Source organism: Prunus mume, linkage group LG8 (assembly GCF_029339155.1).
Source record: "Prunus mume cultivar Tortuosa linkage group LG8, ASM2933915v1, whole genome shotgun sequence".
NCBI classification, from domain to species: domain Eukaryota; kingdom Viridiplantae; phylum Streptophyta; class Magnoliopsida; order Rosales; family Rosaceae; genus Prunus; species Prunus mume.
This window is the reverse complement of record NC_142705.1, coordinates 19,432,893-19,443,598: the sequence shown is the minus strand read 5'-3', so window position 1 is coordinate 19,443,598 and position 10,706 is coordinate 19,432,893. Positions and strand designations below refer to the sequence as shown.

General features: G+C 41.0%; 1 pseudogene; it reads right to left on the bottom strand.

Moving 5' to 3' along the window:
- Positions 1-7,573: 7,573 nt before the first annotated feature.
- LOC148914969 (uncharacterized) lies at positions 7,574-8,262 on the bottom strand (annotated as a pseudogene).
- Positions 8,263-10,706: the final 2,444 nt, after the last annotated feature.

The following is a 10,706-nucleotide window of genomic DNA, read 5'->3' as shown; positions in this document are numbered from 1 at the left end:
TTTCAATAGTGCGCTGATAAAGGTAGGCCTTGGATCCTCCCCTGTTCCTAAGTTTATTTCCTGCAAAGGATCTTCTACCGCGAGAGTCATCTAGTGCAGCTCGTGCAAAATCTAACACTTCCTTCGTAGTTCCTCTTCCTCCCGGCCTTCCGTGCTTTCATGAGTGAATTTCGCCATATTGATGGCGGATTCTGCGCAAAAAGCTTTCTTTCCTCCCAGTATATCAATAATCTTTATGTAATGGACCGGATTGTTGTAGCTCGATCCTTTTCTTGTTGATTGGGACTAAACATCAGAGTTTTGGAAGTTTAGAACAAAAGGTCTGTTCCAATCCTCCAAAGAGTTGGTTAGACCTTCTTCAATGAGCCTCTGGGCCATGACACCATGGAGGCGGCCGTTCTGGTAGACTACAAAGAAGGTGAAAGGACCAAGGTCATCATGATAGTACCTTGCCTCACAACACATGGCAGAAGGTAGAAACGGCCGTGGATCGGCCTCTATTATCTCCATGTAGCCTTCTTCATTCCATAAAGCTAACTGTTGATGAAGAGTGGAAGGAACACATAGACTCTGATGAATCCAGTCTCTGCCAAGCAAGTGCATTGTAAGTGGTAGAAGTAGTATCTACCACAAAGAATGCAACCTTCAGCTTCTTGCTTCCTACTAAAACATCCACATCCAGGATCCCAAGGGTTTTGGTGATGCCCCCTGCGAAATTGGTGACGGTCAAGCGGGTTGGAATTAAATCCCTTTCGTTATGCCCATTTTGCTCAAAGCATTCTGTGAGGCAGAAGGTTGATGGCTGCACCTCCATCTACCATAATTTTGGGGATAGGAACAACCCCAAAGTTTGCTGTTATAAACAAGGGTCTGAAGTGGTTTGCCATTTCTTTGGTTGGTTTGGAGAAGCAAAGCGACTGAGCGCCTTGTTGGTGGTTCCTTCGTCCTGGGATTGCTCATTTTGGCATCTCTTCCGCTTCGCCAACCTGCATTCAAAACTCTCTTGGGAATGAACACCATATTGATGCCTAGGTTAACACGTAACAAGTCCTCCACCCTGCACCAAAGGCCTCGGCCGCATCCGACTCTCTCGTCATAATCCATCCGTTTCTCCACCGTATTCCTCCTTCCATTCTCCCAGATTCTTCTTCGAGGAGCGATTCTCGTCATCTGCAGATGGTTCATAATCCAGCTACTCTCTTCATACCCTCACCAGCCTTCTTGTCCTTCTCCGAATAGGATCTTTTTTCCTCCTGCTGCGGAGTTTTAAGCAGATCTTCCGAGATGGAGGCGTGGATGGATATAAGGTTTCTCCGAGGATTCTCGCCACAACCTCTCGTGGGTTGAGAGATTGCTTGTTCTGTCTGGGAAGTACTCGCTCTTTCCATTTTTTGCAGATTGGCCTCGGAAGCACTGTGCTTTTTCTTGTTATTGAGGAATGTGCAAGATCTCTCTCAACTCTCCTCCTTTGAGTTCTTGTTAGCTCCATTGTTGGTCTCGCCATTCTTCCCGCTGTAATACCACCCCTTTAATGATGGCTAAAGGTTTCTCACTTGCATTTTTATTGATATTTCCTCCTGCTTAGTCATTCTCTGGATTGACAGTCTGGGTAGTTTTTTGTCCGCTTTATCATGGGGCGTGGTTCCAATCCGTCAAAAACACTTGGAGTGGGTTCTGCTTTTCCAGACTACTTCCACTCTCACCACACTTGCATCTGCTGCAGAGCACTACTCCAGTGAAATGGTTGCTTTGGTCTCTCCATAGTCTCTTTTGAAACTATTCTGCTTACCGGAGCCACCTCTATAGCCGGTCATTCTTCTTTCGTTCTGGCCAATTTAGGTTGACCATATTAACTTGTGGCGGGGGAAAAGGGTCTGTGGTGATGGATGGAGGTTTTTCGCCAGCTTTAGCCTTCCTGCTGTTATCCTTCCTGATGACATCTCTCAAACAACACAACTATTGGTAGAATGATTCCAAGAATTGTGCCATCTGCAATACTGTCTGCCCTTGAGTTCTTCTGGTTTGGGCATTCTGTGAGGTGTCTCTATTGCTTTCTGCAGCAACATTTCATCAAACAAGGCATCTACTTTGGTCAGATCAAAGGAATACACCTTGTTCTGCATTGGTTTGTTTGGAACAAACCCTCCTGTGAATGGTGGCGGCTTCTGATCCCTTGGAGGCTTTGTAAGAGTTTTACAACTGATGGGATGCTTTAATTTTGCCATTTCCGCAACTGCAACCTCTCTCTCCTCCGATCCTTCTGTATCTTCTTCTGACTCTACTTCAATCATATGTATTGAGGAAGAAGGGGATTTATAATAGGTGCCTTTGGAAGAGTTTCTCTTCTGTTGTTCCTCCCTGAGCAATTCCTCGTACTTGACGCTTTATCTGCCAGATCTCCAAACAGCATCCCATCAAATCTTTTTCTTAGAGAAATCTTGAGGGCAGCCTGAGCCATTTGGATGAAGTGTCTTTCTTCCATGGGGATTCGGCACTTCATTTTGAGCTTCCTGAACCTGTTTATAAAGTCTTGGGCAGGTTCATCTTAACTCGCTTGAGGGTAGCAAGGTCACCGATGGTGACTTTGGTCAATCCTGTAATAGTAGTCATGGAAGACACTTCCATTTGTTCCCAAGTCCGAATGGAATTTGTGGCGATTAGTGTACTAAGTGAAAGCTTGTCCAGAGAGAGAATTCTAAAAGTCTTAGCTTTAAATGGGTTATTCTCTATGGCTATGCATTGATAGAAAATCGCCACGTGCTCGATCGATGAAGCATGAGGATCCTCTTCTGAATAAAGTGAAGTTTGGCACTTTAAAACCCGGGACAAGGGTATGTGATCAATGTAAGGTGGATATGGTCAGAGGTGGGTCTTTCTCCCTCCCGCCTCAGCTCCATCATTTCGATCATCCTTTGAAATGCCCCACGCCATTTAAAGCATTAACAGGAGGAGATTTTGTCCCTGCTGGCCGGGCATAATTAATTTGAGGTTCTCGCCTATATGGCCTAGCGTAACTTCTTCCCTGTGTTCCTCCTGCTCTTCCGCACAGGTGGTTCCTCCAGCTTGCCCTCGCCTGCTCTTGCCATTGTTAGCATAGGGTAGTTTCCCCATCGCCTCCTTCCTCTTGCGGTGGAGGGAATGGATTAGTCCATCCTTCCGGGCCTGTGAGGGTAATACCGCTGGGCCTGTAGAATTTCCATAGGGTGATCTTGTGGGGCCGCTTGTTGTGGAACAAAGTTGAAGCTCGCTGATTCTCATGGAACTTGTCCTCGCGCAGACCTTCCGCCGTATTGGGGCCTCGACATTCTTGGATAGGAAAAGCTCTTTCCCTGTGTCCACCTGGATTTCCTCGCTCGTATTCCACCACTGCAATAAGAGGATTCTCTTGATATGGCCATGCCAATCTCGTGGGGACCATAGGGAAGGTCTAGTTGCCGACCACCTCATCCGATTGGGAATTCGCCATGCGACCAATTCTCAGTCCTTCCCGAATTGCTCGCTGACCCGCCATTGCATCATGGCTGTCATATTATTTAGAGTATCTTGCCTTTGTGTTGTGACCTCTTGTCGTGAATACGATTCCTCGTATCATGTTCATCCTTCGAGCCGGTCCCGACCTCCGCTCCTGTCGCCATGTGGCCAATGTTGGGCATCACTCTCTCGATTCCAATCCTTCCCCGAGGGCCACTTGGTTTATTTCCATGTCGTGGTGTGGGTTCTGCCTAGAGCTTCCAAAGATTCATGAATTTGCGAAGAACTCAATGAGAATATGTATATCGAGAAGTCCCATCAAGGCGTGCCAAATTGTTCACCCGCTTTGCTTACTCCTATGATGGAAGGGCAAAGTTTCAACGCTTTGAGAACCATAAACTGTCAACAAGTCGCCTTTCTTTGGTGTGCGAAAAAGCATCGTTAGTAAAAATTCTAGTAGGCTTAGTTTGGAATGGATAACTTGCGTCCCAAGTTACTGATTTCTGCAAACAAACGATTGTGAATTTGGGTGAGGAATATCTCCCAAGTAAGTTCTTTTCCTGCCTCAGACTGGTGAGGACTTTAACAATTTATCTCAGTATAAAGAGGTTGTCCTCGGCCGAATGAATGATGGGATTTAAACTGTTTTTTAGGCGTAACTGCCTTTTACAAAAATATAACAATGAATGCTTATACTAGAGAGAGATGAAGAGATAGCTGGGACTCCATTTTTGTCGAGATGGAAGGTTCTGATCTTGGACTGAAATGCCTAAGGTCGGACGACCGTTGACAACTTTGACTGCTAGGTTTCAACTATAAATCGATACCAAAGGTTGATTCTGGCAGAGCTTCAATGTACCTCATGCTTTTGTGAAGCTTTTGAGTGAGTAGAACTGCGGTTTTCTCCTTCAGACGGGCAGGAGTGATGCTTTTGAGGGCTTCAAAGGGGCTAGAGACTGAATCTGTGAATTTTGTTGAGGTTTTCCTTGTTTGGAGGAAGCTCAAGCTCTACCTGTCTTGGTTTTTGCTGAACCAAATTTGTAACGAGAGAAATCTCGTTTTGAATGACTTGCTTCTTAAGTTTGGGCCTTGGGAATTCTGATCTGAGCTGGTTTCACTTGAAATTCAAGTGGGCTTGTTGGTTGATTTTGAGCTGTCTATTTGACGGTTTCCTTGTGTAAGATCTTTGTTTGATTGGATGATGAATTTTTTGTTGTCCTTTACCCTGTTCACTCCTCCATGTATTTATAGTAAAAAATAATAATAATAATGGGCGGCAAATCTTTTCAAAAGATATCTCCCCCCTTTTTCTCTTTTTTAAATGGAAAGAAAGAAAGTAGGATTTTATCAGTTTGGCAGATAGGCTTTCAAATAGGCAATCACTTCCCTGTTTTTCTTGAAAAAGAACCTAATCTCTTTTCTCAATTTCAACTGCCCCTTGTGAGATTTCATCCGTGATGGTTAGTTTGATTTCTTTTCTGGACAGCTCCCGCTTTCCGCTTATCTCTTTCTAAGTTTGTAGCTTGCTTATCTCTTTGGGAGAATTACCCTCTCTGTAGAATAGAAGAAAAATCTCTGAATATATATATATACATATATATATATATATATATGTAAGAGGGATTTTGATCTTCAAATTTTTTCAGGGTTTTTTCAGAACAGCTTGATGACATAAACTTTTCAATCACTTCTTTCATGACAGTTGCCATTGTTGACTTTTCTTCATCCCAGAGATGTCACGTGGGATTGTTTCCTGTCTCTGGGCTTCCCCCTTTTTATCACAACGGCCTGTGAGGCCCGGGCTTTGGGCTGGGCTTTTCTAGATTTTGGGCTTCTAACTTCCTGTTTCTCAAAGACCAAATTGCTTTGATTTTTTGCAGCCTTATTCTGGGCCTCATTTTTTCACTGGCTGGGTGTGACAATTTTTAGGCCCAAACAGTTTCTTGGCAAACCCTTTGACTGGCTCTAGAAATTGCTGCAGACATTGAAATTAAGGCATATTACAGAATGACAACTGGATGCAATTGAAGCAGTAAATGTAACATGGTAACATGTCTACCTGCAAGCAATAATCTGCCGTTGTTCAAAGTGAGTTCCAAATCCAACGGATGAGAGAGTTGCCTTTTCTGGATGAGAAAGGTTGCCATGTCAAGGTGCTGGAAGTTGAAGTATATAATATGAGCACAATTTCGTACAAATGTACACTTAACAAAGGTGAGAAAACAATTGAATTATCCTAATGAAGTAGAGTTAAAATTCTTACCCTTGAGCTAATCCATTCTGTATCATCGATCAATTTGTAGAAAAACTTAGGGCCCACTGAACATGATTCCAGCTACACCTCCACACTACAATAGGCAAACTTGCAATGGTGAATTTTGTACTCATCTAATAATTGAGACATTGTAAATTATGACAAATACACACATGTATATTAAAGCAAACTCTACATTTTCTCATTGGTATATATCACTGCATACTACAATAACATGAAGATTGGATTTCCAAGGTAAAGAATCCTAACCTTATATCGTTTTTCCAAGCAGTGCAAAACTCTATTACTGCCTTCATATCTTCAATGTGTAGGGGTTTAGTTCGATCAAAACATGGCGGGGTTGCAGCTGCATCCGACACACTCATTGTCCTCTTCTTCCTCAAAGGATTAGTAAATGGACTCAACAATGTCAGGGCCAGGCGCTTGTTTCTACACCCTTTACCTTCCACCTCTTGTTTTTCAACACTCGCACTACCTTCGTCATCACCAGCCACACTAATCTTGGGTACGATTGGAGGATTCATCTGACCTCCCGATGGCATAATGTTAGTTATTTTCCAATCCTCTAACAAAAACAACAGTGTTTTGTAGATTTCTTTGCACCCAGCCACATCTTCTGGGGTAGGAAGCATCTCTAATTTTGCCTGCTTAGTTGCTTCATGCACTTGTATGTGAGGAACTGAAGCGGCCATTTTGGCCTCTTAGACTTCCATGGCCGCGGAAGGTTTGGCTCCATCACCGAGGACTTGTGCTTCCATTACTGCCAGTTATGTTGGCGGACTAACATATTCATGTAAGGGCGACATGTCATTGTCGCCTCCTCCATTCATATGAGGACTACCGAGTTCCCCATGTCCTTAGCCACATTCATTCAACCCACCATTTCATTTTTTGAACTGCTCTATCTCCAGCTTAAAATAGTGTTCGATTGAAGCGAGGGTCTTGCCGAAATCTTCCACACTTTTTATTTTTTGCAGACTCCTTTTCAAGTTTCAACGACTCCTTCCGTACCATTTCTTCCAAGTCATGCACTCTGTTTCGAAGCGCTTGATTTGATCTGGCTACCTTGGCCAATTCATCCTTTGTCCTTTGAAAGTCACGCTTCAAAGTGCGTAACTCAATGGACGAGACTTTACCCTACTTTCATTCATAATGCAACTATTACAATACTTCCAAAATATAACTCAAATACAGCTACTGTTTTCCTATTGTATTATGACGTATATATTGAAAAAAGGTAATGCTTACCTTAGAAGACGACGGAAGGGTAGTAGTTTCGTCAATGTCATCATCTTTTTCTCATACAGAAGCAAAAGTGCTGGTTTTTTCTTCAGTGTCATCGCCAAACAACTCAACAATTTCTTCAATGTCGTCAACACTGTCAACCCAAGTCCAATAACGCCGCTGCTTGTCAATTACAGTTGGGCGGAGAAGTTGCACATCAACCTGCAATTTACACATACAATATACATATCAGTAAACTTATTATATTTTCATATGCATAACATTATCGTTAAAAACATAACTAACCTCACAGTTCTCGAATACTTGGCTCATTAGCTCATGAAAATGAGCCGAAGTGTTGCTCTTCCAATGTAGTATACGAGGGATGTAGGCATTCTCTTCGTGCACGACAAGATGCAGTGCAGCCAACGCTGGAAAGACCTCATAAGCCCAAATCTAGTTTGAAGAATAAAACGTCACTCACTGTAAACAAATGAAATTGAACTTGAACATGAATGGAAATTTGCTCACCTGAAGTGCATAGACAAAACCTTTGATGTGATACTCTCTTGGTTTACCAGTTGCCGTTGTCTTTGCTTTCATTTAAGATTTTTTTGTTTTTGCAGCTTTTTTGGGCACTTTCACTCGCTGGTAATCTGCACAAAGTGCCCTCAAAAGTGAAGCATTTGTCTTGGCATAAGACACAACACCCCATGGATACTTCACAAACTCTTTAAGGTCTTCTGCAATTTTCAAATACCGCATGTCAATGTGGACATGTTTTTCACTACTCAACAACACGAAAACAGCAAAGTATACAAATCCAAGCTTGAATGCATCGTCCTCATCAGCACAATGAGGAAGGTCGTTTCTAGTTCCAAAAGGCTTATAGTTTTATCGTTACAAAAGTACTTCCTTTTCAATGAGCAGTTCTCATTAGTTGCAATCGGAATGAAAGGAAGGTTTCCAAACCTTAGCCCTGTGACGACGTAAAATTGCTGCACCATGAATTGGATCACCTTATTGCCAACGATGAATTTTATCCCGTTCACTTGGGAAACTGTCTTCAGATCAGCCTTCCTCAGCAACAAGCCGTGGACAATTGGCGAAGTCCACTTAAGGTCCTCAATCAGTAAGAGATGACCAAAACAACTCTCTTCAAACCTTCGTAGATGTTGCAAACTGAATTTCTCCTTTATGATACTGATTGCAGTCTTTGTATGGGAAATGGACAACGCCTTTCCCTGGAACTTTTCTTCCTTAGCAATCATCAACTTAATTGGAGAAACCATATTTCCCTACACACTAATATTATACAAATAATTTCAGGCCGTTGAAATCTACACAATAACAAGCAATAAACACGCAATACACAGGCATATCAAGGCAATAGGCAGGAGATATCAGTGACAAACGTACAATATAGACAAAAGATGGAACCATATCACAGATATTAACAAAAGAGAGAACCATATCACAGATACATATTGCCAAATCCCAAAGGAACATGTGATCATGAAACCAAACAAGCTTAGGAAAAATAAGAAGAAACGTACAAAGGGTGAAAGACAAAGAATAAAGACAGAAGTCCGTATTTTATAAGCAAGCAAACTCTCCTCGGTTATGTTGTTTAGCTAAACAAACTAGAAATAGGAAGGAAAATGTCAATGTTCCCTCGTTTACAAGTAACTCATCTCCTATGTTACACAACATTCAGTAGCCAATACAAATGAAGAAAAATATGTGATAATCAAATATTAGTCCTTAAAAAATATCATGGTCAAATCCTAGATACACAGTATGATATATAGTTAGCATTATACCTGCCTGAATGTGTTTGTAAATAAAGAACTTCTCCCTTCTTCAAACGCATAGAAGTATAAAGATTTTTCTTCAAACCCCTCAAGCAACAATGCTTATACTGTACTTAATCTCGAAGAAATTTGAAAGAATGAACTTAGGAAGGTGCAATAATCATTGAGATGAAGGAAAAAGAAGCAATATTTCTATCAAAGTTTAAATTTTGAGAAGACTGCGATAACAAAATTCCAAATCAGGTAAGTTCATAAGTTGCGTCCTATTGGATTAGAGTGTTTGGTCTAGCTCTTTCTTATTGTAATTTGGCTGTGGCTTTCTCATAAGCGTATTGTGCATAGTGTTTGATAATCTTTTCTGAAAAAGGAAAAAAAATAGTTCCCATGCTGCACACAATATGTTTGAGTGAAGCAATTAACATGCATTCCTAGGTTGAGGTGTTACAAATAGCATAAGATGCAATTTTGAAAAGATAAGAAGTTTTTCCTACAATAGCACTAACACTGAAATTCAAGGATTATTCATTAGATGCCTTGAATGTCTGTAGCCTTGAAAATCAAGAGTTTTTCTATTTCTAAGAAAGAAAAGAAAACTTATATCGGATCCAAATAGAAAAGAGGTTCATTGAGGTCATATTTAGTGGAAAGAAACCTCGTTTAACGTATATGGGGGATAGAGTTCAAGAAAAACCAAAAGAATGTCTCCACAAATATACAAACGAGAATCAACCTAGTGTAATATAATTAACCAAAAAAAAAATTATTATGAATGCATAAAACATAAGTCTGTATTGTAAAATGAACATATAACAAGGTGAGTCCTCAACAAATTATAAGTGGAAAATTATTTTCAAACAATCTGACAGCTACCCGAGAGAACAGAGGGAGTTAAGGCATGAGATGCAAACATGATAAACACCGTTAAGCACTCGGACGAACCCATGCTATATTATAACAGATATTATTAGATAGTTATACAGGCTGAGAATGTCATTGCTTGGGTTAAAATATAGCACACGTCTCAAGTTCATTCCACTTAACGAAAGAGAATGCAAGTTTGTAGTTAATACAAGCATCTAAAAACCAATGCTCTGTAGAATTAAAGGGTAAGAAATATGTGGTGTATCAAGGAACCCCTAAACCCTGAACCAATTTCGAAGAAACCCCTAAAACAATTTCATAGAAACCCATAAATCCTAAACCAATTTCAGAGCAACCCCTAAATCCTAAAACCCTAAACCAATTTTGAAGAAACCCCTAAATCAATTTCATATAAATCCATACACTCTAAACCAAATTCACGAAAACCCCAAATTTCTAAGAAAATGACGATGAACAGTACCTTGTGGATGTGAACCGTGGAGTTAAGCTTGCATGAACAGACATCGCTGAGGGAGGAAGACCACCGTGTCGGAGAGAGAGAGAGCTGCAAGGGAGCCGAGCGGCAGAGAGAGACGAAGCCAAGAGAGTTGAGAGAGAACACGATTTCAGAAAAAGTGATATGGGTGCATCAGTCGACAATAAAGATGTATTTATAGGTGGTAGTTTTAAAATTTTAAGGGAGGGGTGGTATTTTTAGAAAAAATTATAAAATAGGTGGCATTTTGAGCTATTTCCCAAAAAAAAAAAAAAAAATAGAAGATGTACCTAGGATTCCCATTCACAACCATAGAGAGCACAAACATCCTCAAGATGAACATGTCTTTGTCTAAGATTTTGGCCAACCGCCAGAGCGTTCAAACAAGCTCACCAAATGAAGCTTCTAATTTTTGGCGATACCTATATCCTCCAAATACTCGTCCAAAGCGGTTTGTGGTTATTCCGAAGAAGTTATAGCTTCAAAACTTCATTTTAAATTAAAAAGAATATAACACTCATTAAAAAAAAAAAAAAATTGATTGGCACACGTTTCCAACCCTGTG